This window comes from Tachyglossus aculeatus, chromosome 18, assembly GCF_015852505.1.
Source record: "Tachyglossus aculeatus isolate mTacAcu1 chromosome 18, mTacAcu1.pri, whole genome shotgun sequence".
Lineage (NCBI taxonomy): Eukaryota > Metazoa > Chordata > Mammalia > Monotremata > Tachyglossidae > Tachyglossus > Tachyglossus aculeatus.
The window spans coordinates 40,857,426-40,883,755 of record NC_052083.1 but is presented as its reverse complement, the minus strand read 5'-3'; the positions used below and the strand labels follow the sequence as shown (position 1 = coordinate 40,883,755).

At 52.0% G+C, this 26,330-nt stretch overlaps 1 pseudogene; it reads right to left on the bottom strand.

Annotated features, from left to right (window-relative positions):
* LOC119940104 lies at positions 1–21,408 on the bottom strand (annotated as a pseudogene).
* Between the last annotated feature and the right edge of the window lie 4,922 nt (positions 21,409–26,330).

Sequence of the window (26,330 nt, the reverse complement as noted above, 5' to 3'; positions counted from 1 at the left end):
TCAGGGGGCACTTAGTGGCAGAACTGTAGGGAGTTCAGACCCACAATCCCACCTATTCCTACCCCGTCCTCCCACTCCCCCTCACTGTGCCACCTCTACTGCCCCCCTGCAATATGGGGCTGCAGAAATGGCCTCCGGCCACAGAAGCAGACACAGTCGCACGACCCCATCGCCGGACACAGAGCTTCTCTCTCTCTCGGCCGCCTCTTCGCCTCGTTCTTCCCGGAAGCGGGGACGTCCGGGTCCGCTCTCAAGCTGGAGGGTAAAAATGACCTCTACGCAGATTTTTTAGACGAAGACCCAAGACAGAGATGAAAGCCTCGATATGGAATCGGCCCGAAATTCCCTCGCCCATACAATTCACGCCACGGATCACCGGGGAGCCCTCCTCCTCTGGAAGTCTTCTCCGACCCATCCTATCGCGGCCTGGGTGCCTCCGGCTGTGCCGCCCTGGAAGAAACCGTCCCCGGAGGGGATTAGAATTTACAGAAAAAAATCATTCTCTTACACCAAATCCTCTGCTGAAAACAGTCGCTCGCTCTAGGCCCGACACACAGCCAGAAGAATCCCACAGACCTGTCGGTTACTCCTCCGTCATTCTGGGAGTCACGGTTGAACCCTCACGGTTGAACTGAGCCACGCTTCTTCTCCATTAGCGCTCTCCCTCCCCCTTCTCTTTCCAGGGCTGCGCAGACGGGGCCCATGCTATAAGAGGGGTGCGGCCCGAAGGAGCCCGTGTTACACCGAGGTGGGGCCGGATGGTCCCCAATTCCTCTTCTTTTTTTTTTGGGGGGGGGGGGGGGGCGGGGGGACTTTCTCGCCCCCTTCCCCTATTTTAATGTCTGTCGCCTTATATGTATATATGTTTATACATATTTATTACTCTACTTATTTAGTTTACTTGTACATATTTATTCTGTTTTATTTTGTTAATATGTTTTGTTGTCTGTCTCCCCCTTCTAGACTGTTAGCCCGCTGTTGGGTAGGGACCGTCTCTATATGTTGCCAACTTGTACTCCCCAAGCGCTTAGTACAGTGCTCTGCACACAGCAAGCGCTCAATAAATACAATTGCATGAATGAATGAATGAATGAAACCCTACATCTACAGAAAAGGCGAGAGAGAGATTTAGAGAATGTCCGGTAACTGATGGGGCCACAGATATACAGAAGACTGTCAACTCCTCCAGGGCAGGGACCGTGTCTATCGGCTGCATTATACCTTCCCCGGTGCTCAGTACAACGCTCTGCACACAAACGTCCATCGTGGACTGAGTTCGGTTCAATAAAGGGATGCGGGAGGAATCCGATCGTGCAGTGGCACATAGGCTCAACTAATCATTGGACCTTTTTTAAAAACCAACTTCTTTAGAACGAGCCAAAAGTGAGAGCTTAGGTCTAGACTCTCTAATTCTCTGGTAGAAAATCCAAAGTTTGTTGGATCTAGAGTAATTCAATCAGTGGTATTTATTGAGCACTTACTTTGGAGACTAAGCACTTGAAAGAGAACAAGACAGCAGAACTAGTAGATCCATTCCCTTCACCCAATGAGCTCACAGTCTGTAAAGGGTTACAGCCATTACTATAAATAAATTCTAGATATGGACTAAATGATAAAAATGGCATTTGTTAAGCACTTACTATGTGCTGAGCACTGTTCTAAGCACTGGGGTAGATACAATGGAATCAGGTTGTCCCACATGGGGCTCAGTCTTTATCCCCATTTTACAGATGAGGGAACAGAGGCCCAGAGAAGTTAAGTGACTTGCCGAGGTCACACAGAAGACGAGTGGCGGAGCTGGGATGAGAACCCATGACCTCTGACTCCCAAACCCGGGCTCTTTCCAGTGAGCCACGCTGCTTCTCTAGATAATTATCATAGCACTTTGGGAGCCTTTTCGAAGACTTCAGAACTCAGACTGCCACTCTCCCAGAATAATAATAATAATAATAATAATAATGGTATTTATTAAGCACTTACTAGGTGCAAAGCACTATTCGAAGCGCTGGGGAGGTTACAAGGTGATCAGGTTGTCCCACGGGGGGCTCACAGTCTTAATCCCCATTTTACAGATGAGGGAACTGAGGCACAGAGAAGTTAAGTGACTTGCCTAAAGTCACACAGCTGACAGTTGGTGGAGCCGAGATTTGAACCCATGACTTCTGACTCCAAAGCCCGTGCTCTTTCCACTGAGCCACGCCGCTTCACTGCTTCTCAGAAAAACTTACCCTGGAGACTTCTACCATCCTGAAGTGCAGGCTGAAAAAGACAGGATGAACTTCAGCTGGGGTTTTGTTCCTCCTGAGGAAGGGTCTCTCTGGGGTTTCCCTCTTCCTCATCGCCGATTCCAGGGCAGCTCCAGCCTGGGCAAGGCCAAACAACGGGTATCATGGGGTCTTTGCCACCACCTCAAGTCTTCTCCCAGATAGGTACGTCCCGAAGCCGGTCCCCACGCCGGGTTGGGCTGCTGGTTCTGGCCGTCAGGGAGGACACTGAAGACCTTGTGGCTCCTTCACCGGGCTGGAGCTGGTGAAGCATTGAGGCACCGGAAGTGCAATTGAGTGCTATGGGGTTGAAGGAGGGGTGAATAAAGGGAGCAAATCCAAGTACAGGTATTGAATCAACATGTTACAGGCTCAGAAACTGAGGCACGGCAATGTTAAGTGACTCGCCCAAGATCACAGAGCAGGCAAGAGGAAGAGATGGGATTAGAACCCAGGTCCTCCAAAGCCCAGGCCTGAACCTTTCCTGCTCAGCAACACTGCCCAAACCCAAGTTTTAAGAAAATATAAAAAGCACCCTGCCCCAAGGTCACGGTGCTTCTAACCTGTTCGGTAGGCCCAGAGTCCGAGAAATACGGTCCATCCAGTCACTGCAAAGATAGTAGAGCAGACCGGTGGGAACGATACAGGTGGAAACTCTTCCGGTGATCGTCGTCAGAATGAGCGGGAAGCTCTTCGACCCGTTGGGCCTCAAATATGGCTGAGCCCCAATACCGAGGGTAAAGTCCGACCGAGGGCAAAGTGACAAAGCCAAGGCCGTCTTCCCTCTCCCTAAACCACAGGCCCAAAAACCCAAATTGAGAGAATCAATTACCCAAGGTTCTAAAGCCAGTCCCTCATTTTTCTGACACCAAAATTTTTCTCGCTCTGCCCGATACTCAGGCCATTTAGACCCAACTGGGAGAGTTACATCTGGGGTTCGTGGCACGAAGTCGGCCCCGCTTTTGCTGGAACTCATATTTTTATCGTTCTTCCCGGCACTCGGACCGTGAAGGCCCACAGGGGAAGACTCATATCTGGGGTTTGGCGAATGAAGCCAGCCCCCTTTCGCTGACATTCCTAATTCATTGTTTTTGCCGGTGCCTGGGCCATAAAGACCCAAATGGGAAAACTGATGTCTGAGGGTCATGGCCTGAAGTCAATCCCCACTTTTGCTGGCACACGTCATTTTTATTCTTCTCGGCGCCTTGGCCGTGAAGACCCAAAATAGGAACACTCAAATACAGGGTTTGTGGCATGTAGTCAGCCCTCCATTTTGCTAGCACTCACATTACTATTGTTCTTCCCGGCACTGAGGCCACAGAGACCCAAATGGGAAAACTCAAATCTTTGGTTCATGGCATGAAGCCAGCCCCTCTTTTGCCAGCCCTCGTGTTATTATTGTTCTTACCTGTGCCTGGGCCATGAAGACCCAAATGGGAAGGCTCAAATCTGGGGTTCGTGGTGGGAAACCAGCCCACATTTTGCCAGCACTCACATTATCTGTTGCCTTTGTGCCTGGGCCATGAAGACCCAATTGGGAAGACTTGAATATAGGATTCATGGCATGAAACCAGTCCCCTGTTTTGCCAGCACCCATGTTATTATCAAGCTTTCAAATGCCTGGGCCATGAAGACCCAAAAGGGAGTCAAATCTGGGGTTCATTTCATGAAGCCACACCCGCTTTTGCCACCATTCATTTTTTATTGTTCTTCTCAGTGCCCAGGCCTGGAAGACCCAAATGGGAAGACTCACATCGGGGGTTCACGGCATGAAGTCACGCCCCCTCTTGCCGGCATCAATATTTCTCTCTTGCCCTGGTACCTGGGCCATGTAGACCCAATAATGGAGTGAAATCTGGGGTTAGCAGCATGAATCCAGTACCACCCTTTTGCTGGCATATTTTTATTGTTTGTTCTGGTGCCCCAGCCATTAAAAGACCCAAATGAAACTGCTCAGATCTGGAGTTCATGACATGAAGCCAGACCCCCCTTTTGCCGGCACCCAAATTTTTTAGTTATTCTCCCCAGTTCACAGGCCATGAAGACCCAAATTGGAAAGCTCAAATCTGGGGTTCATGGCATGAAGCCTCTACCCCCTTTTGCCGGCCCTCAAATTTTTTAATTTTTTTCTCCGGTACCCAGGCCATGAAAACCCAAACGAGAACACTCAGATCTGGGTTTGTAGCCTGAGGCCAGTTCCCTCTATCTTTATTGTTGTTCCCAGTGCCAGGGCCATGAAGTCCCAAATAGGAAGGTTCATATCTGGGGTTCGTGGCATGAAGACAAGGCCCTTTTGCCAGCATCCACATTTTTTCCTCTCCCCCTGGTACCTGGGCCGTGAAGACCCAATAGAGAAATAAAATCTGGGATGCATTGCACACCCTCTTCTGCCAGCACTCATTTTTTTTGTTCTTCCCGGTGCCCGGGCCACGAGGACCCAAATGGGAAGACTCAAATCTAGGGTTTGTGGCATGAAGCCAGCCCCCACTTTAGCCGGCATCCATCTTTTAATTGTTCTTCCTGGCACCTCGGTCATGAAGACTCAAATTGGAAGACTTAAATCTGGGGTTCATGGCATGAAGCCAGTTACACCTTTGCCGGCAGCCATAGTTTCATTGTTGTTTCCAGTGCATGGTCCGTGAAGACTCAAATGGGAAAACTCAAACTGGGGGTTAGTGGCACGAAGCCAGCCCCCTCCTTTTGCCAGCATCCATATTTTCAGTTTTTTCTGGCACCACAGTCATGAAGACCCAAATGGGAAGACTCAAACTGGGGGTTTGTGACATAAAGCCAGCACCCACTTTGGCCAGGATACATGTTATTATTGTTCTTCCCAGTGTGTGGGCCATGAAGACCCAAATGGGAAAACTCAAATATAGGATTTGTGGCATGAAGCCAGTTTCCCCTTTGCCAGCACCCATATTTGTAATTACTCTTTCCAGCACATGAGCTGTGAAGACCCAAATGGGAAGACTCAAATCTGGGCTTTGTGGCATGAAGTCAGTACCCCCTTTTGCCAGGATACATGTCATTATTGTTCTTCCCAGTGCCTGGGCCATGAAGACCCAAATGGGAAGATTCAAATATAGGGTTTGTGGCATAAAGCCAGCACCCACTTTGGCCAGGATACATGTCATTATTGTTCTTCCCAGCACCTGGGCCATGAAGAACCAAATGGGAAGACTCAAATATAGGATTTGTGGCATGAAGTCAGTTTCCCCTTTTGCCAGCACCCATATCTGTAATTACTCTTCCCAGCGTCTGGGCCGTGAAGACCCCAATGGGAAGAATCAAATCTGGGGTTTGTGGCATGAAGCCAGTACCCCCTTTTGTCAGCACCCATATTTGTAATTACTCTTCCCAGTGCCTGGGTCATGAAGACCCAAATGGGAAGACTCAAATCTGGGGTTTGTGGCATGAAGCCAGTACCCCCTTTTACCAGGATACATGTCATTATTGTTCTTCCCAGTGCCCGGGCCATGAAGACCCAAATGGGAAGATTCAAATATAGGGTTTGTGGCATAAAGCCAGCACTCACTTTGGCCAGGATACATGTCATTATTGTTCTTGCCAGTGCCTGGGCCATGAAGACGCAAATGGGAAGACTCAAATCTGGGGTTTGTGGCATGAAGCCAGTACCCCCTTTTGCCACAACACATTTCATCATTGTCCTTCCCAGTGCCCGGGCCATGAAGGCCCAAATGGGAAGACGCAAATATAGGGTTTGTGGCATGAAGCCAGTTTCCCCTTTTGCCAGCATGCATATTTGTAATTATTCTTCCCAGAGCCTGGGCCATGAAGACCTAAATGGGAAGGCTCAAATCTGGGGTTTGTGGCATGAAGCCAGTACCCCCTTTCGCCAGGACACGTCATTATTCTTCTTCCCAGTGCCTAGGCCATGAAGACGCAAATGGGAAGACTCAAATCTGGGGTTTGTGGCATGAAGCCAGTACCCCCTTTTGCCACAACACATTTCATCATTGTCCTTCCCAGTGCCCGGGCCATGAAGGCCCAAATGGGAAGACGCAAATATAGGATTTGTGGCATGAAGCCAGTTTCCCCTTTTGCCAGCACCCATATTTGTAATTATTCTTCCCAGAGCCTGGGCCATGAAGACCTAAATGGGAAGGCTCAAATCTGGGGTTTGTGGCATGAAGCCAGTACCCCCTTTTGCCAGGACACATCATTATTCTTCTTCCCAGTGCCTAGGCCATGAAGACGCAAATGGGAAGACTCAAATCTGGGGTTTGTGGCATGAAGCCAGTACCCCCTTTTGCCACAACACATTTCATCATTGTCCTTCCCAGTGCCTGGGCCATGAAGGCCCAAATGGGAAGACGCAAATATAGGGTTTGTGGCATGAAGCCAGTTTCCCCTTTTGCCAGCATGCATATTTGTAATTATTCTTCCCAGAGCCTGGGCCATGAAGACCTAAATGGGAAGGCTCAAATCTGGGGTTTGTGGCATGAAGCCAGTACCCCCTTTTACCAGGACACATGTCATTATTCTTCTTCCCAGGGCCTAGGCCATGAGGACCCAAATGGGATGACTCAAATCTGGTGTTTTTTGGCATGAAGCCAGTTTCCCCTTTTGCCAGCACCCATATTTGTAATTACTCTTCCCAATGCTTGGGCCATGAAGACCTAAATGGGAAGACTCAAATATGGGTTTTGCGGCATGAAGCCAGTACCCCTTTTGCTGGCATCCATATTTTTCGTGTTCTGCCTTGCACCTGGGCCATGAAGACCCAAATGGGAAGATTCAAATCTGGGGTTTGTGGCATGAAGCCAATGCCCTTTTCTCAGCACCCATACCTTTTTCACTCTTTCCAGAGCCTGGGCCATGAAGACCCAAAAGGGGAAATAAAATCTGGGATTTGTGGCATGAAGCCAGCTCTCCCTTTATCCAGCACCCAGATTTTAATTCTTCTTCCGGGCAACAAGCCACAAAGACCCAAATGGGAAGACTAATCTGGGGTTTGTGGCATAAAGCCAGCCCCCTTTTTTCAGTCATTCTGCCAAGTGACCAGACCCTGAAGCCTCACAGGGTCAAAACAGATCTGTTGTCTGTCACGGTGGCCCTGCCCCTCGGTACAGTGTGGGGGCTCAAGGGTCAGACGGGAACAACATCGGGTGGCCCTGCCCCAGGGGGGCACTCACAGTGTCACACAGGTACAACATCATGGCAGCCCTGACCCAGGGGGCTCTCAGAGTGTCAGATGGGCACAACATCATAGCAGCCCTGCCTCCAGGGAGCTCAGAGTGTCTGACAAGCCCGTTGACAGTTGTGGTGGCCCTGCCGCCTCGGTGCGGTGCAGGGGGCTCACAATGCCAGACAGGGAGAATGTTACAGCTGCCCTACCCCGGTAGGGTGCTCAGAGTGTCACGGGGGCACAACATCATAGCAGCCCTTCCTCCAGGGAGCTCAGAGGGACTGACAAGCCCACTGTTAGTTGGGGTGACCCTGCCGCCTCGGTGCGGTGCAGGGGGCTCACAGTGCCAAAGATGCAGAACGTTACGGCGGCCCTGCCCCAGTGGGGTGCTCAGAGTGTCACGGGGGCACAACATCATAGCAGCCCTTCCTCCAGGGAGCTCAGAGTGACTGACAAGCCCACTGTCAGTTGGGGTGGCCCTGCCGCCTCGGTGCGGTGCAGGGGGCTCACAATGCCAAAGATGCAGAACGTTACGGTGGCCCTACCCCGGTGGGGTGCTCAGAGTGTCATGGGGGCACAACATCATAGCAGCCCTGCCTCCAGAGAGCTCAGAGTATCTGACAAGCCCATTGTCAGTTAGGGTGGCCCTGCCGCCTCGGTGCGGTGCAGGGGGCTCACAATGTCACGGGGGCACAACACCATAGCAGCCCTGCCTCCAGGGAGCTCAGAGTGTCTGACAAGCCCATTGTCAGTTACAGTGGCCCTGCCGCTTCGGTGCAGTGCAGGGGGCTCACAATGCCAAAGAGGCAGAATGTTACGGCGGCCCTGCCCCAGTGGGGTGCTCAGAGTGTCACGGGGGCACAACATCATAGCAGCCCTGCCTCCAGGGAGCTCTGAGTGACTGACAAGCCCATTGTCAGTTAGGGTGGCCCTGCCGCCTCGGTGCGGTGCAGGGGGCTCACAATGCCAGACAGGGAGAACGTTACAGCGGCCCTGCCCCGGTAGGGTGCTCAGAGTGTCACGGGGGCACAACATCATAGCAGCCCTGCCTCCAGGGAGCTCAGAGTGTCTGACAAGCCCATTGTCAGTTACAGTGGCCCTGCCGCTTCGGTGCGGTGCAGGGGGCTCACAATGCCAAAGAGGCAGAACGTTACGGCGGCCCTGCCCCGGTGGGGTGCTCAGAGTGTCACGGGGGCACAACATCATAGCAGCCCTGCCTCCAGGGAGCTCTGAGTGACTGACAAGCCCACTGTCAGTTGGGGTGGCCCTGCCACCTCGGTACGGTGCAGGGGGCTCACAATGCCAAAGAGGCAGAACGTTACAGTGGCCCTGCCCCGGGGGCGGGGTGCTCAGAGTGTCACGGGGGCACAACATCATAGCAGCCCTGCCTCCAGGGAGCTCAGAGTGTCTGACAAGCCCATGGTCAGTTGTGGGGGCCCTGCCGCCTCGGTGCGGTGCAGGGGGCTCACAATGCCAGACAGGCACAACACTGTGGCAGCCCTGCACTGGTGGCGGGGGGCCGCTCAGAGTGTCAGGGGGACACAACATCATAGCAGCCCTGCCTCCAGGGAGCTCAGAGTGTCTGACAAGCCGACTGTCGGTTGTGGTAGCCCTGCCACCTTGGTTTGGTGCTAGGAACTCACAGCGCCAGACAAGCACAACCTTATGGCGGCCCTGCCCCAGGGGGGTGCTCAAAGTGTCGGATGGGCACAACATCATGGCAGCCCTGCCCCCAGGGAGCTCAGAGCGACAGACAAGCCCACTGTCAGTTGTGGTGGCCCTGCCCCGCCCCGGGGGGGCGCTCAGAGTGTCAGATGGGCAAAACATCATGGCAGCCCTCCCTCCAGGGAGCTCAGAGTGTCTGACAAGCCCATTGTCAGTTGGCGTGGCCCTGCCCCTCGGTGCGGTGCGGGGGCTCACAGTGTCACAGGCACAACGGTAATGGCGGCCTAACCCTAACCCTACCCCCAGGAGGCTCACATTGTCACACATTCATTCAATCGTATTTATTGGGTGCTTACTGTGTGCAAATCATTGTACTAAGCACTTGGGAGAGTACAACAGTAATCAGACACATTACCTTCCCACAGTGGGTTTACAGTCTAGGGATAAGCTTACAGTGCCAGTGGCAGGCAGGTCTAACGACACAGTGGCCCTGCCCCAGGTGGGCGCTCAGTGTGTCAAGCGGGCACAACATCACAGCAGCCCCACCCCCAGGGAGCTCAGACAGGCCCACCGTCAGTCGCAGCGGCCCTGCCCCTCGGGCGGTGTTGGGGGTTTCGGGGGGGGGGGGGGGGGCGGGGGGGAGGGTGGCGGCGGCTCTTCAGTTTCAGACAGGCACAACATTACGGCGGAGCTCAGAGTGTCAGAGAGGCGCATGGGTCCGAGGCACGATGCCAGCCCCCTTTTGCTGACCAGTATTTTTAGCGTGCTTCCGGGCCCCCGGGCCGGGAATATCCAAATGGGTAACCGTCAAAACTTGGGTATATGATAAGGAGGTACTCCGGCCTTTTTCCGGCACTCATGTTATTATTGTTCTTCCTGGTGCCTGGGTCACACAGACCCAAATGGCAAGACTCAAATCTGGGGTTCATGGCATGAAGCCATTCCCCCCTTTTGCCGGCACCCCTATCTTTATTGTTGTTCCCTGTGCCTGGGCCATGAAGACCCAAATGGGAAGAGTCAAATCTGGGGTTCATGGCATGAAGCCAATTCCCCCTTTTGCCGGCACCCATATCGGTATTGTTCCCGGTGCCTGAGCCATGAAGACCCAAATGGGAAGAGTCAAATCTGGGGTTCATGGCATGAAGCCAATTCCCCCTTTTGCCGGCACCCATATCGGTATTGTTGTTCCCGGTGCCTGGACCATGAAGACCCAAATGGGAAGATTAAAATCTGGGGTTTGCGGCATGAAGCCCCTACCCCATTTTGCCAGCAACCAGATTTTTAAATTGCTCTCCCCAGTGCCCAGGCCATGAAGACCCAAATGGGAAGACTCAAATTTGGGGTTCATGGCATAAAGCCACTACTCTTTTTTGCCAGCACCAAAGTTTGTTCATTATTTTCCCTGCTGCCCAGGCCATGAAGACCCAAATGGGAAGACTCCTATCTGGGGTTCTTGGCTTGAAGCCAGTCCCCCCGCAACCCCACCGACTTTTGCCGGCATCCACATTTTCATTGTTTTTCTCAAAGCCTGGGCTATGAAGACCCAAATGGGAAGACACCAATCTGGGGAGTTTGGCATGAAGCCAGTCCCCCCGGCTTTGCCGGCACCCATATTTTTCATTACTCTCCCCGGCACCCAAGCCATGAAGACCCAAATGGGAACATTGAAATCTAGGGTTCTTGGCATGAAGCCAGTCCCCCTCATTTGCCGGCACCCGTATTTTCAGTGTTCTTCCCGGCAGCTGGGCCATGAAGACCCAAATGGGCACATTGAAGTCTGGGGTTCTTGGCATGAAGCCACGACCCCCTTTTGCTGGCATTCATATTTTCATTGTTCTTCCCTGCACTTGGGCCTTGAAGACCCAAATGGGAAAGTTGAAATCTGGGGTTCTTGGCATGAAGCCATTCACTCTTGAGCCGGCACCCATATTTTTCATTATTTTATTTTTATATTTATTTAAAATATTTATATTTATGTTTTATTATTCTTCCCGACACCTGGGCCATAAAGACCCAAATGGGAACATTGAAATCTGGGGTTCATGGCATGAAGCCACTCCCCACTTTTGCTGGCATCCGTATTTTCATTGTTCTTCCCAGGGCCTGGGCCGTGAAGGCTCAAAATGGGAAAATTTAAATGTGGGGTTTGGGACATGAAGCCAGTCCCCATTTTTGAAGGTACCCATGTTGTTGTTCTTCCCGGGATGACCTAAATCTGGGGTTCATGACGTCAAGCCAACCCCCTTTTTCTAGCATCCAGATTTCTGTTTGTTCTTCCCAGTGCTCGGGACAAGAAGATCCAAATGGGAAGACTAAGGCCAGCCCCCTTTTGCCACCACCCAAATTTTTAATCATTCTTCCCAGAACCCAGGCACTAAAGGCTTACAGTGTTACACAGGCACAACGTTGCTATGGCCCTGCCCCATAACAGCACGGCATGTAACGGGTAGAACATCACGGCGGCTCCGCTTTGGATAGGCGCACAGTATCACACGGCCAGAACATTTCTGAGGCCCTGCCCTCGGGGGGGGACTCACAGTGTCCGACGGGTCCAATGTTGAGGCGGCCCTGCTCTCGAGGGCTCAGTGTCACATGGGTACAATGTCACGGAGGCTCTGCTCTGGGTGGGCTCACATTGTCACCCGGGCAGAACATTCTTGTGTCCCTGCCCTCGGGGGGGACTCACAGTATCAGACGGGTCCAACATTGCGGCGGCCCTGCCCTCGAGGGGCTCCCAGTGTCAAACAGGCACAACGTCACGGCGGCTCTGCTCTGGACGGGCTCACAACTTCAGACCACTCCACAGTTGTGGCAGCCTCGCCCTCAGCAGTGGCGGGTGTGACAGCCACAGATCACAGCCAGCCACCGTGGCTCCAATAATAACAGCATTATTATTATTATTATTATTGTTGTTGTCGATGATGATGACGATGACAACAGCCCTACCTTCAGAGGGTTCACCATGTCCGATGGATCCCAGGTTGTGGTGGTCCGCTCTTAAGGTGGCTCACTGGGTGCAATGGAGAGCCCAGAACACTAGAGTAAGCACAACTTTACACTGAAGGCATTTAATAAGTGCAGTTGCGTGCTAAGCCTTTGGGAGGATTCAGAACAAAACACACACCACCAGTGTGCTTCAGGTGTTTACAAGTACTCTGCACAAACCAAGTGTGCAATAAATACCATTGATTCATTGAATTGTACTCTACCACATCCTTAGTTCAGTGCCCTGCAAGTATAAAGTGCTCAAATACCACGGACTGATTTGAAGGGACACAAGCATTATAATTTTTTTTAAACACCACCTGTTAAGTGCTTACTATTTACCAGGCACTGTATTAAGCGCTAGGATAGGCATAATTTATCAGTTTGACACGATTCCTGTGCCACATGGGGCTCACCGTGTTAATCCCATGGTTACAGGTGACGCGACTGAGGCGGAGAGCAGTGGGGTGCCTTACCCAAGGTGACGCAGTTAACGCGTGGCAGAGCTGAGATTAGAACCCAGGTCTTTCTGACTTCCAGGTCCAAGTTCTATCCACTAGCCCACGCTGCTTCTCTGTTGTCTGTAATTCCTTACAACTGGTTGGAAGAGAAAAAGAGTAAAAAAAAAAACAGAGGTAGAGCAGGAAGCAGCCCCCACCCTCTAACCCCCCACTCCCAGACCCGAGGAAGAGACATGGTGTTACCCAAGGTGATGCAGTAAACACGTGACAGAGCTGAGATTAGAACCCAGGTCTTTCTGACTTCCAGGTCCAAGTTCTATCCGCTAGGCCACGCTGCTTCTCTGTTGTCTGTAATTCCTTACAACTGGTTGGAAGAGAAAAGAATAAAAACAGAGATAGAGCAGGAAGCGGCCCCCCACCCTCTGACCCCCCAACTGCCAGACCCGAGGAAGCGACACGGTCTCTGCCCAGAGACACGGGCTCCTGGCCCACAACCCCGCAGGGGCGGGACCACCGAGCCCGGCACCGCAGCCACGGCAGGGGCGGCCCCTCTCCGCCCTCCACCTGTACCTACTGGGCATCGGGCACCGTTTTGAGTTCTGGGTTCTTTGTTCAGGGTATCTGTTAAATGTTTGCTGTGTGTCAGGCACTCCACTAAGCATAAGGATAGATAAAAATTTATTGGACTGTGTCCAAGCTGATTACCTTGTAGCTACCCAGAGCTTAGAACAGCGCTTGACACATACTATCATCATTAGATCATGTCCCACATGGGACTCCCAGTCTTAATTCCCATTTTACAGATGAGGTAACTGAGGCACAGAAGTGAAATGACTCACCCATGGTCACACAGCAGATAAGCGGCAGATTTGGGATTAGAATGCAGGTCTTTAATAGCAGTAGTAATAATGGTGGTATCCGTTATGCGCTTACTCTGTGCCAAGCACCGTTCTAAGCGTTGGGGGAGATATAAGGGAATCAACTTGTCCCGGGTGGGGCTCACAGTCTTTATCCCCATTTTACAGGTAAGTGAACTGAGGCACAGAGAAGTCAAGTGACTTGCCCAAAGTCACACAGCTGACAAGTGGCAGAGCCAAGATTAGAACCCACAACCTCTGACTCCCAGGCCCGGGCTCTACCCACTAGGCCATGCTGCTTCTCATGGATGGAGAGGACAGTGTCCCAGCCCTCTTACTAGAGAAGCAGCGTGCCTTAGTGGAAAGAGCTCGGGTTTGGGAGTCAGAGGTCGTGGGTTCTAATTTCAGTTCAGCCGCTTGTCAGCTGTGTGACTTTGGGGAAGTCATTTCACTTCTCTGTGCCTCGGTTACCTCATCTGTAAAATGGGGATGAAGACCGGGAGGCCCACGTGGGACAACTTGATTACCTTGTATCTACCCTAATCAATCATATTTATTTATTGAGCACTTACTGTGTGCAGAGCACTGTAGTGCTTAAAACAGTGTTTGGCACATAGCAAGTGCTTAACAAAATACTATTATTATTATTATTACTATTAGAGGGTGCGGGGCAGACAGACCAACGTCTAGACACACAGAAGTGTAGACAAAACGACAGACAGACAGGCAGGCAGGCAGTGAGCATGCATCACCTGACACTCAGCCCCCACGCCGCATGCGTCCGTCAGTAAGGCGTCCTCTGTCCCGGACCTTCGGGACCCTCGACCCGAGGTCCTGCAGTCGCCCCAAAACCTGGCCAGCCTTTCCCCAAGATCCCCAAACCTTCCCCCAACCCAGCCAGCAAGGGCAGCCCTCAGCCTCCAGCCCCTCCCCCGAGCCCAGAACTAACAAAAACCATGTGACCCCTCAGGACAATCATCCCCCCACACTCCCTCCCCAATGTACCAAATCCTCCCCCATCCTAGGCAACGCATAACATATGTACATCATTGGCAATATCATAATCCATTAGGCACCCAAAACCTTTCCCTTGCCCCCGCAACATGTGCATTTAAGTCACTTCAGAAACCCTGGAATCAACCCGTCCCCTACCCACCAGCCCGACCCTAATAGCCTTCCCCAAACTTCATTATCATCAGCAGCAGCAGTAATACAATAGTCATCAGCAATCCCAACAATTTCAGTCCCACACCCACCCTAAAAAAAGGGGGGGGGTGTAGCTGGAACAGCCAGAGCCCCCCTCCTTACCTGGGCCCACGGCGGGCCACGCTCTGTCTCCTATCCTCTTGCAAACTGAGGCAGGTCACAATCAGGAGCCTTATATAGGGCAGAGAAGGAGCCAGTGCCTCCTCACCTCAATTAAAAGCACCTGGGTTGATTAGGGCCGGGGGCGGGGCCGCGGGCGGGGCCGTCCCGCCCCGCCCCGCCCCGCCCCCGGGCCTGGAATGCCCTCCCTCTGCCCATCCGCCAAGCTAGCTCTCTTCCTCCCTTCAAGGCCCTATTGAGAGCTCACCTCCTCCAGGAGGCCTTCCCAGACTGAGCCCCTTCCTTCCTTTCCCCCTCGTCCCCCTCTCCATCCCCCCATCTTACCTCCTTCCCTTCCCCACAGCACCTGTTTATATATATATATATATATATACATATATATATATATATATTTGTACATATTCATTACTCTGGTTATTTATTTCTTTATGTATTTTACTTGTACATATCTATTCTATTTATTTTATTTTGTTAGTATGTTTGGTTTTGTTCTCCGTCTCCCCCTTTCAAACTGTAAGCCCACTGTTGGGTAGGGACTGTCTCTATATGTTGCCAACTTGTACTTCCCAAGCGCTTAGTACAGTGCTCTGCACACAGTAAGCGCTCAATAAATACGATTGATGATGATGATGATGAAAGCAGTCGAGCTCAGGTCTGTTCTGGAACTCCATGCCAGCAGAGGGCGCCTCTCCAAGGGAGCTCTTTGCGGAGGTGGCGTTGATCGATCAGTTAATCAATCAGTCATTCAAACATATTTATTGAACTCTTACTGTGTGCCGAGTGCTGTACTAAACGCTTGGGAAAGTATGATGTAACAGAGTTGGTAGACATCTTCCCTGCTCACAACACACTTAGAGGCTAAAGGGAGAGAGAGACAATATTCATTCAATCGTATTTATTGAGCACTTATTGTGTGCAGAGCACTGCACTTGGGCAAATACAATACAGCAATAAAGACAATCCCTGCCCATAATGAGCTCACAGTCTAATTAATCAATCACCGGTATTTATTTTTGTGCTTACTGGGTGCAGAGCTTAGAACAGTGCTTTGCACATAGTAAGCGCTTAATAAATGCCATTATTATTATTATTATTATTACTATACTAAGTGTTTGAAAGAGTTCAATACAACAGCTTGAGAAGCAGCGTGGCAAAGTGGATAGAGCGTGGGCCTGGGAGTCAGAAGGTCATGGATTCTAGCCCTGGGCAAGTCACTTTACTTCTCTGTGCCTCAGTTACCTCATCTGCAAAATGGGGATTGAGACTGTGAGTCCCACAAGGGATAGGGAAGCAGTGTGGCTAAGTGGAAAGAGCACGGGCTGGGGAGCCAGAGGTCATGGGTTCTAATCCCGGCTCTGCCACTTGTCAGCTGTGTGACCTTGGGCAAGTCACTTAACTTCTCTGGGCCTCAATTCCCTCATCTGTAAAATGGGGATGAAGACTGTGAGCCCCACCTGGGACAACCTGATTACCTTGTATCTACCCCAGCGCTTAGAACAGTGCTTGGCACATAGTGAGTGGTTAACAAATACCAACATTATTATTATTATTATTATTATTAGGGACTGTGTCCAACCCCATTTGCTTGTATCTACCCCCACGCTTAGCACAGTGCCCGGCACATAGTGAGCGCTTAAAAAATAATAATTACTATTATTATTATTAACAGAGTTAGTAGGCATGTTCCCCATCCATTATGAGCTCACAAGATAGAGAGGGAGACATATTTTACTATAAATAAATAATTGGGTATATATGTACATATAATATGTATATAAGGACTGTGGGGTTGAAGGTGAGGGGAATAAAAACGACGCTAATCCAAGTACAAGGGTGAGGCAGAAGGGAGGGGGAGAAGAGGAAATGAGGTTCTGGTCAGAGAAGGCCTCTTGGAAATGGCTGTAAAGCACTCAATCACCTTGCTCCCTCCTAACTCACCTCGCTCCTCTCCTACTACAACAAAGCCTGCACACCTCGCTCCGCTAACGCTAACCATCTCATCTGTACCTTGATCTCGTCCATCTTGCCGCCACCCCTTGCCCACATTCTGCTTCTGTCCCGGAACCCCCTCCCTCCCCAAATCTGAGACAATGACTCTCCCCTCCTTAAAAGCCATACTGAAGACACATCTCCTTCCAGAGGCCTTCCCTGACAAAGCTTTTTCCTCTTTCCCCACTCCTTTCTGCGTCACCCTGCCTTGCTCCCTTTATTCATCCCCCCCCCAGCCCCACAACACTTATGTACATATCTGTCATTTATTTTATTATTTATTAATATTTTAAATTATTTATTAATGTCTATCTTCCCCTCTAGTCTTTAAGCTCGATGTGGGCAGGGAACGTGTCTGCGTACTGTTACATTGTACTCTCCCAAGCGCTGAATCCAGTGCTCCGGACGCAGTCAGTGCTCAATGAACCCTTTTGCCAGCACTCATATTTCCCAGCTGTGCGACTAAGGGCAAGAAGCAGCATGGTTCAATGGAAAGAGCCCGGGCTTTGGAGTCAGAGGTCATGGGTTCATATCCCTGCTCTGCCAATTGTCAGCTGTGTGACTTTGGGCAAGTCACTTCACTTCTCTGTGCCTCAGTTACCTCATCTGTAAAATGGGGATTAGACTGTGAGCCCCCCTTGGGACACCCTGATCACCTTGTAACCTCCCCAGCGCTTAGAACAGTGCTTTGCACATAGTAAGCGCTTAATAAATGCCATCAAAAAAAAGACACTTCACTTCTCTGTGCCTCAGTTACCTCATCTGTAAAATGGGGATGAAGACTGTGAGCCCCCCGTGGGACAACCTGATCACCTTGTAACCTCGCCAGCGCTAAGAACGGTGCTTTGCACATAGTAAGCGCTTAATAAATGTTATCATTATTATTATCAATTACTCTCCCCAGCATGGGTCCCGCGGTGACTGGCGACCTCGGGGGAGGGGTGAGAGGGGAGGGATGCTGTTGGACCTGGGGAGCAGCCCCTCGCAACAGCTCTGGGTCCGGGGCTGTCGTTTAGAGCCCGCTCCGCCAGATGGCGGGAAAGTCCCAGCCTGTCTCCAACGGTATCACCACGGGATTTGTTAAGCACATATTATGTGTCAAGCACTCTACTAAGTGCTGCGGTAAATGCAATTTCATGAGATTGAACACAGTCTCTGGTCCACTTAGGGCTCACAGTCTGGGAGGGAGAGCCGGGGGTTGTTTTATGATACTTCATCATCATCATCATCAATCGTATTTATTGAGCGCTTACTATGTGCAGAGCACTGTACTAAGCGCTTGGGAAGTACAAATTGGCAACACATAGAGACAGTCCCTACCCAACAGTGGGCTCACAGTCTAAAAGGGGGAGACAGAGAACAAAACCAAACATACCAACAAAATAAAATAAATAGCATAGATATGTACAAATAAAATAAATAAATAAATAAATAGAGTAATAAATATGTACAACCATATATACAGGTGCTGTGGGGAAGGGAAGGAGGTAAAATGGGGGGATGGAGGGGGGACGAGGGGGAGAGGAAGGAAGGGGCTCAGTCTGGGAAGGCCTCCTGGAGGAGGTGAGCTCTCAGCAGGGCCTTGAAGGGAGGAAGAGAGCTAGCGCGGCGGATGGGCAGAGGGAGGGCATTCCAGGCCCCGGGAATGACGTGGGCCGGGGGTCGATGGCGGGACAGGCGAGAACGAGGTACGGTGAGGAGATTAGTGGCGGAGGAGCGGAGGGTGCGGGCTGGGCAGTAGAAGGAGAGAAGGGAGGTGAGGTAGGAGGAGGTGAGGTAGGAGGGGGCGAGGTGATGGACAGCCTTGAAGCCCAGGGTGAGGAGTTTCTGCCTGATGCGCACATTGATTGGTAGCCATTGGAGGTTTTTGAGGAGGGGAGTAATATGCCCAGAGTGTTTCTGGACAAAGATAATCCGGGCAGCAGCATGAAGTATGGATTGAAGTGGAGAGAGACACGAGGATGGGAGATCAGAGAGAAGGCTGGTGCAGTAGTCGAGACGGGATAGGATGAGATAGGATGAGTTTGCTAACTGCAAATAGTAACAATAACAACTGTGCTATTAGTTGAACACTTACTCTGTGCCAAGCAATGTTCTAAGCTCTGGGATAGATACAAGATAATCAGGTTGGTAACGGTCCCTTTTCCACATAGGGCTCTCGGTCTTAATCCCCGCTTTACAGATGAGGGAACTGAGGCCCAGAGAAGTGAAGCGACTTGCCCAAGGTCACAGAGCAGACAAGTGGCAGAGCCGGGATCAGAACCCAGGTCCTTCCGACTCCCGGGCCCATACCCTATCCACTAGGCCGCACTGCTTCTTGCTAACTACGTGTCAAGAACTGTTCTGAGCACTGGGGTAGATACAAATTAATCTGGTATTAAAACCCCATTCTACAGTTGAGGAAAGGGAGGCCCAGAGATGTGAAGTGACTTGCCCAGGGTCACACAGCAGGCAAGTGTTGGAGCCAGGATTAGAACCTTCCCAGGCCCATACTCTATCCATTAATACTGGGTTGTTTATTGATTATAAATATTATTAATATTATGGTATTTGTTAAGTGCCTACTCTGGGTCAAACACTATTCTCAGTGCTGGGGTAGAATCAAATTGATCACAATCCCTGTCCCATCTAGGGCTCACAGTCCAAGGATGATAACAATGGGTATCTTATCTGCATTTTTGAGGCCAGGCGGCCTAGTAGAATGAGCATGGGCCTGGACTCTAGTCCCTGCTCCCCGACGTGCCTGCCGTGTAACTTTGGGCTAGTCAAAGAACCTTGCTGGGCTCACTTTTCTCATTCATAAAAGGTGGGTAGGCTCCCTGTTCTCCCTCCATCTTAGAGCCTGAACCCCATGTGCGAGAGGGACTGTGTCTGATCTGCTCATCTCTATCTACTCCAACACAGAGCTTTGGCACATTGTGTTCTTGGGTACACTGGAAGCACTTAATAAATACTGTTACAATGATAAGCAGCCCAGCCTGACCCAGGGGTCCCCCAGATAACCGCCAGGAATGGAGAGAGCAGCCCAGCCCGATCCAGGGATGCCCTTAATCACCACAGGGTTGAGAAAGGAAAGGAAAGAAAAGCCCAACCCAGGGGATCCCCAAATCACCACCAAGATGGGACATGAATGGAGAGCGAATGAGAGTTTCTCAAGGGCTTAGCATTAGCACAGAGTTCTGGGTTTCTCAGGAAATTCTTCAGATTGACTGTAGAATGTAGTGGGGAGGGTTAGGAGTGGAAAATCTCCCCAGTTACAGAAAGGCTGGCTAAAGCCAGTCCTCAAAGTTCTCTTCTCAGTGAATTTCCTGACCTTGTGTGATTAAAAACTCAACCTAAATGCAAAGCTTCCTTTTGAACTTGATTTCTGGGTTTCACTGTCTTTGCAGAAAACCTCAGGGCAGAGCAGAGAGGGCGATAAAGGGGAAGGAGCCCCAGGGGGAGGTAGACGGCAGAGGAGCAGGAGGCAGACAGAGGAGCGGGAGGCAGAGGTGTCATGACACTCTTGAGAGGGCATCAGCTTCAAGAAGCACTTGAAACCACAGTGGACATCGGCAGGTGCTCTGTCTCACAGGCCGCTTAACCCAAGACCGAGACGGGCAAGCCAGCCCTTCCTCCTGTTTTCCCGCCTGTTGACTCCAGGTGAGGCCAGCCTCCCGCCCACCCCTGTGAAACCTGAGGATGATGTGAGGGGCCCGACAGCCGGTCCAGAAATGCCCAGGCCCTGACAGCCACAGAGGACCAGTCAGCCATGCCAACCAGGGAGCTTCTGCCGCACCTCCTTCTCCTCCTCCTCCTCCTCCTCGTCCTCATGGCCCTGGCCTCCCCTCAATCAGGTAGGGCCCAGCACTGGTTTGGCCGCTCTGCCTCGTCCCTTGCTGAGAGGGACGGAGGGGCCGGTCTCACCAGTGGAGCCGTGTGGCAGTGGAGGGCTGCCTGACTGGTAGATGGGCCATAATGTAAGAGGGGGAAATGGATTCCCGGAGTAGGTGACAGAATTAAGGTCAGAGGAAATGCCGCAGAGGCAGAGACGGGTTTAGGCAATCTCTCTCCGGAGAGCCGTTTCCTCAGGGCTCCGGCTGGGCAGAAGCCCGTGGACTCAATTCCAGCGGCTCCTGGTTTCAAGGGCAGCTTGACCCAGTCTCCCCCGCCAGAGGCTCCTCATGAAAGCTGGAGCTCAAACCGTCCCCAGGAAGTGGGTGTCATGGCGGGGAGGGGGTCTTTTCAAACAACAAATCCCTTTCCTTCCTATCTGCACACCAGCTATTTTCGGACCACTCTGTGTTTGGCGTGGCTGGGCCGAAACCTCAGCTTATCTTCCCCCGCCCACTTCTGTCTCAGCCCTGGCCAACTATGACCAGTGACCTCACTGATCATAGAGGTAGCCCACCTCACCAACTCCCCTTAGCGGGGTGACCCACCTCCCCACTTCTGCCCTGCAAGGCCATCTGCCTCACCACCCCTTCCCAGCAGGGCAGCCCACCTCACCACCTCTGCCAAGCAGCACGGCCCTTCTCACCACCTCTGCCCAGAAGAGCAGGCCACCTCACAAGCAATGCCAAGTTGCTGGCAGGACCCCAGCCCCACTACGGTTCAGCCGGAAAGAGCTTCCCTGCAGGGAGAGATCGCGAGATCTACCCTGAGAAAACTTCCCTCCTCAGACCGCCCACCTCGCCCTCGCCGCACAAAGCGGGCCCTGGGTCGGCCATGCCGGCTGCACTCTCTCACATTCTGGCAAAGCGAGAACATGGGGACCATGGCATGGGGGCCTCAGAGTGCTGGAGAAGAGGGAGGAGAGCAGACCATCTGGGTGAACGTTGAGGATCATGGGATGGGGCAACCCTCACATTCCAGGCGAAATTCAAAAAGGTTTATAGCTGAGTCTCACCCAGACAGTGAGCCGTGGGGTTGGGCCAGGGGGTCTGGGCTAGTGGCACTGGGCCAAAGTGGCTGCTTTGGTCTGAACTCGAAAGGAGTGTTTCCCTGCTCACCCCATCCTCACAGGTCCTGGTTTTGCAGATTTCACCAGTATCTCAAGACCCAAGACCCCAGTGGACAGTTCCTGGCTCCTCCTCATCCTGGCCCCCCTCGCAGCCGCCTGTACCCTCATCATCACCTGTTCCAGCGTCTCCTGCTGCCTGTGGTGGCACCGAGGTAAACCCTGTCCACGCCTGCCCCTGGATCCTCACCCAATTGGGACCCGTCAGGGCCTTGAGGAATCATTTCCAGAGAGGTGTCACCCCACCCAGGGCCAACCCAGTGCCGTGAGGACTCCCCAGCCCTGTGCAAACCAAATTCTGGGAGGGCACCCCTGCCTAGAGCCAATCGAGTTCCAGGACTATTTCCCTGCCACTCCTCAGTCACCACCCTGAGCCCCAAGCCCATCCAAGGGGCCTTTGAACAAATTCAAGTTCTGTCCTTTCACCCCTACTAATGGTAACATTAATAATAATAATAATAATAATAATGGTATTTGTTAAGTGCTTACTATGTGATAGACACTGTACTAAGTGTTGGGCTGGATAAAAGCAAATTAGGATGTACACAGTCCTTCTCCCACGTGAAGATCACAGTCTCAATCCCCATTTTACGAATGAGGTCACTGAGGCACAGAGACTGTGATCCCACTGTGGGCAGGGATTGTCTCTCTTTATTTGCTGTATTGTACTTTCCAAGCACTTAGTATAGTGCTGTGCGCACAGTAAGTGCTCAATAAACGCGATTCAATGAAGTGACTTTCTCATGGTTACACAGCAAACAAATGTCAGAGCCAGAATCAGAACCCATGACCTTCTGAGTCCCAGGCCCAGACTCTATTGTGCTCTATCCCCCACCCCGCGCTCCCCACCGGGAATTCAGGATGACTTCTGGGAAGCTTCTTCCAAATATTTGGGTTGGCAAGGGGCACGTGATAAGTCGGCGCCTTTGCTAAAGCATAAAAGAATCAAGAAATGTTAGGTCCCGGGCGACACTCTTTGATCATATTCCACCAGTTTAAAGCATTGGTGGCTCAAAGTCTGCTTCCTCTGGAAACCTTTTCTGGAAGCTACTCTCCCATTCACTATTTCTTTGGGAGAACCGGGCTTGAGGCTGGTTATCGGGGCGGGGGAGGCAGGGTGATAGTTTGGGAGGCAGCCCCAGGCAGGTGAGAGCGTTTCAAGAAACTCCGGGAAGAAGGTCTCCAAGAGGGGTCACAGAGGCCCAGGTCCTTGTCCCTGAGGGACGGTATTGACCCAGTCTCCTTCCTTTCAGCCAAACTGAAGAGGGCACCAGCAGGGTCAGGAACCTGGTACGTCTGTTCTCTGACTTGAAACCCCAATGGATGTTTTCAGGGCTTTCCCTTTTCCAGCCAGCTCGAGCAAGGCAGCAGAGTCAGGCCTTGCACAGAGCCAAATGACTGGACAGGCAGCAGTCTTGCCTGGGTGCGGGTGTGCCCTCAGCTCTACTGCCCAGCCCTGCCCATGGGGCCAGCACCATTTTCAACCACTGAGTGATCAACTAGTGATCCACTGACCGATCTCTCAGAGCTCAGGCCCATGACGGCAAGGTCTGTTTACTGGAACTCACAGAGCTGAAGAGGGCAGATGCTGCCCTTCGGCATCAGAGTTTGCCCGAGTGTGAGTCCCAAGCTGTCAGGGCCCGAAGGAAGGAGGGCCGGAACACCCAGTTGGGATTTCCGTAGAAGTCAGGTTCCCCAGGAGAGAAGGAGCCTGGCGAGGCTCTGATGCTCATCCTCCCCCTCAGGTGTCAGCGTTTCCACCTCCAGGGCACCCAGTCTTACTTCACCCTTCCTCTTCTGGCACCAAATCCCCCAGGGCAGCCGGCGGGCAACTTCTCCTAAGACATCCAACCCCTTTAGCCTCCGTGTCCCCGCTGGGGCCACTGGTGGGAATCCAGACTGTTCCCAGAGGGAATCTGATCAACACCAGTGAAAGTCAAGGGTGGAATCACCAGCCCCAGCCTCAGTCCCTAAGGACACTAGGCCAAGTCCAGAGGAAATCAGGCTGTGGGAAAGAAAAAACTCGGGCGACTAGCGATGACAGTCCCCTGGGGACAAGCCCCGGGCCTGGGTCACCCGTCTGGAGAGACATGGGTGAATGGGGAAGGGTCACAGGTGTCTTTTTTTGGGGGGGGTGACTTTGTTAAGGATTATGCATCAAACACTGTTCTAAGCTCTGGGGTGGATAAAAGTTAATTCAGTTGGACACAGTCCCTGTCCCACATGGGGCTCACAGTCTAAGTAGGAGGGAGAACAGATATTTAATCCCTGTTTTACAGTTGAGGAAACTGAGGCACAGAGAAGTTAAGTGACTTGTCCAGGGTCATATAGCAAGAAATTAGCAGAGTTGGGATTAGAATCCCGGTCCTTCTGATTCCTAGGCCTGTGCTTTTTTTAACTAGGCCACATTGGTTCTTGGGAGCCAAAGGCTTTGCTTTACAAATCTGACCTGGGGTCCTGGGGGACTTTGTGGCTAGATCCCTTTGTTCACCTCGAAGGCAACCCTGGGCAGAAGAAGGGGCCAGCCTACAGGAAACCTTTTCCAGCTCCTAGCAATTGGAGACTTTGTCATTTTGCCCCGTGGCAGAACACTGAAAGGGTGATGGTAAATCCCGGGCTTTGAGCTCTGCTGCCTCTAGACACTAGCAGATACAGCAGATGGATGCTTCCTCTACGACATTTCAGACTGGGAGCGGAGAGTCAGGGAGTGGGTAGGGCCAGCTTCAGACAGTAAGCAAGGGAGGAAACTGCCTTGGGGCAGGTCAACAGAGAGGAGGTGGTGGAATCCCAAAAGGAGGAACTGAATTAAAGTTTGGAAACTTCCAGTCTTCCTCCGTCCACCAGAAATGGAGCCTTTGAAAATGGGACCTGGGAGAGGAATGCAAAGGCTGTGGAGCCAGGAGGGCAGGGCAGGGTTCCCCAAACCCAGAGAAACACTCTAGTTTCAGGGGTTCAAACAGACTCTCATGTGACATCATACAGAACGTCCCGGGCATGGGCACTGACACGCAGGGAGGGCTGGCAGGGCTCCAAATTACTGAAGATACTCTTACAAACAGCAAGAATAAAAATGACTGACTTCCACATTTTTGTATTGGCAGATCAAAAGTGGCAGAGAACAGGTGCTCCCGGGGAGGGGGGATGGGAGAGGGAGTGAAACTGTTCACGTGGGGCCCTCAGCCAGTCTCACAATGAACTCCGCCTCCAGGCACCGCAATGTCAAATGAAAGGAGGTGGCGACGAAACAGCCGTGGCGACATGACTCTTAGATTTCTCATGCCGCTACCCTGCTGGGGAAGAACCTAAAAGGAAAATCCCATGACAGTCATCAGGATTGGCAGATGGGAGGACAGACGGGCGGGTGGATGGGGGGATGGGAGGTCAGACAGGTGGGCAGGTGGTTGGTAGGATGGACAGATGGACAGAAGGGTGGAAGGACGGATGGGCGCACAGAAGGTTGGGCAAATGGACCGATGGGAGAACAGAAGGACGGGTAGATGGGTAGATGTGAGGACAGTCGGATGGGCGCACAGACACGGAGGGATGGGCAGACAAGTGGATGGACTGGCGAACGGTCAGATGGATGAGAAGAGGGGCAGATGAGCGGACACCTGTGGGGTGTGCTTCCGTGTGAATTAACCAATTGGCAGGTTTTAAATCTGCCGCTGCAGATACTAAGGGCCGTGAATGAATAGCCACCGGTTCGGCAGAAACCTCACCAGACGGATCAGTTGTTGAGTTCCCTGGCAGGCTGCTGAATGGATGGATTCGCTGAGGCCGGGGTGAGACCCAGAACTGGTAAGAATTGAGATCCCCAAATCAGCTGGTGGTTCATTCATTCAATCATATTTATTGAGCACTCACTGTGTGCAAAGCACTATACTCTAAGCACTTGTACTAAATGTTGGGAGAGTATAATACAGCAATAAACATGTTCCCTGTGCACAGTGAGCTTTCAATCCAGAGAAGAGATAGGCATTAATATAAATCGATAAATTACGGCTACGCACATACGTGCTGTGGGGCTGGGAGAGGGATGAACAAGGGGAGCAAGTCAGGGTGACACAGAAGGGAGTGGAAGAAGAGGAAAGGGGGGCTTAGTCAGGGAAGGCCTCTTGGAGGAGATGGGCCTTCAAAGGCCCAGATCCCCCCGTTGTCTCTATTTCACTGAGCCTGTCCAAGGGCCCAGGCTTCACCTGTGGCTATTCTTTCAGATCCCCCAGAGCTGAGGCAGTTTCTTTCCTCTCAGCTAGGCCGCAGGGTTGCAGTCACTCACCAGCCCCCAGGAAGTTTGATGTCGTCTCCGGGCCCTGGGACCTGGGCCTTTGGCCCGATACTGAGCTGATAATGGCTCAGCTCCCATGATGTCAGCAGGTCAGGGGTCAGGAAGGAGCCTTCCCTGTCAGTGGCCCACAGGGGAAGGCTCTTTTCTGTGGGCAGCAGGACAGCACGACTGCGAAGTTTGGGTCTGATCAGTCCCCTCATCCAGAGGTGCCGTGCATGGACGGGCAGAATATCAGCCCTCGGGGGCCTGCAGTCCCAGCGCCTAGAAGTAGTGCAGCCAAGAAAAAAGAGACATTTCAGTGCCGAGCAGTGAAAAAGCTAGAAACAAGGTCAATTAATAGTCCACAA